The sequence below is a fragment of the Chiloscyllium punctatum genome, chromosome 52 (genome assembly GCF_047496795.1).
Source record: "Chiloscyllium punctatum isolate Juve2018m chromosome 52, sChiPun1.3, whole genome shotgun sequence".
Lineage (NCBI taxonomy): Eukaryota > Metazoa > Chordata > Chondrichthyes > Orectolobiformes > Hemiscylliidae > Chiloscyllium > Chiloscyllium punctatum.
Genome location: NC_092790.1, coordinates 11,485,606 through 11,486,813, shown reverse-complemented (window position 1 = coordinate 11,486,813; position 1,208 = coordinate 11,485,606). Strand labels below are relative to the sequence as shown.

General features: G+C 47.6%; 1 non-coding gene across 1 annotated transcript; it reads right to left on the bottom strand.

The window, feature by feature from the left end:
- Positions 1 to 765: 765 nt before the first annotated feature.
- Positions 766 to 847, bottom strand: trnaf-aaa (transfer RNA phenylalanine (anticodon AAA)). The gene has a single exon. It is a non-coding gene; the product is annotated as a tRNA-Phe (tRNA).
- Between the last annotated feature and the right edge of the window lie 361 nt (positions 848 to 1,208).

Sequence of the window (1,208 nt, the reverse complement as noted above, 5' to 3'; positions counted from 1 at the left end):
GAGACAAAGAAAGAACATAATAAGAATGGGCCATAAAAAGTGAAATTCACCAATCACAGTCTCGATTAGATTACACTTCCCTTCCGATGACTCCAGGACGGAAATGAAGGAAGTGGGAGAAATTCAATAACATATGACATCGAAATACATTGGAACGATTTTCTCATTGGCCAGTGGTTAGCACTGCTTCCTCACAGCGCCAGAGACCCGGGTTCAATTCCCGCCTCAGGCGACTCTCTGTGTGGAGTTTGCACTTTCTCCCCGTGTCTGCGTGGGTTTACTCCGGGTGCTCCGGTTTCCTCCCACACTCCAAAGATGTGCAGGTCAGTTGAATTGGCCATACTAAATTGCCCGTAGTGTTAGGTAAGGGGTAGATGTAGGGGTATGGGTGGGTTGCGCTTCGGCGGGGCGGTGTGGACTTGTTGGGCAGAAGGGCCTGTTTCCACACTGTAAGTAATCTTAAAAAAAAACCAAATAACGACGAGCCGAGTCACCGTAGGACTCTGTTTCGCAACAGCGATGAAATAACAGTCTCCATTCGGTTCCAGTAAAAGCTCAATTTGCCTGGAACAGAAAGCAACAGTAGAGCTGCTGGCGATTTTCCGCGCGGGAGGCGAACACAATCATGACAGCACAGACACTTTCCCACACCGCAGTCAATTCCCCGGGAAGCAAACCCAGTTTACTTCTGTATTAAACAGAAATGCAGCAGGGAATTGAAACAGCATTTAAACCAGCCGCGCCGTTGGAGCTGTTCAGCAGAAATGGCAGCGGTGGGACTCGAACCCACGCCTCTGTCGAGACTGGAGTTTTAATCCAGCGTCTTAGACCGCTCGGCCACACTACCAACAAGCCCGCATTTTCTTGCACTTCCACTTGTGCTCCTGCATAACAACAGATGTAAACTCACGTGAAAATGGTTCCATGATCCCTCTCCGACTCGCACAGCTGCTGAGATGTGCCCGTCTACAATATCAATTTCGCAGCAGTTAACGATAGCCCATCAATCCAGACAAAAATCAATGGTAAACGGAGTCTATCTTCTCAGACTGGATTCAGCTACAAATGGATCTGAGTGCGTGAGAATATATGATCGGTTATGATTGGGTCAAATTACCATGAGCTGCTTGACATTACTGCAATTTCGACTCTTGCTTTGCTAAATGATTTCACCCATTGCTCGAAACAGGACAACTTTCACGTTTACA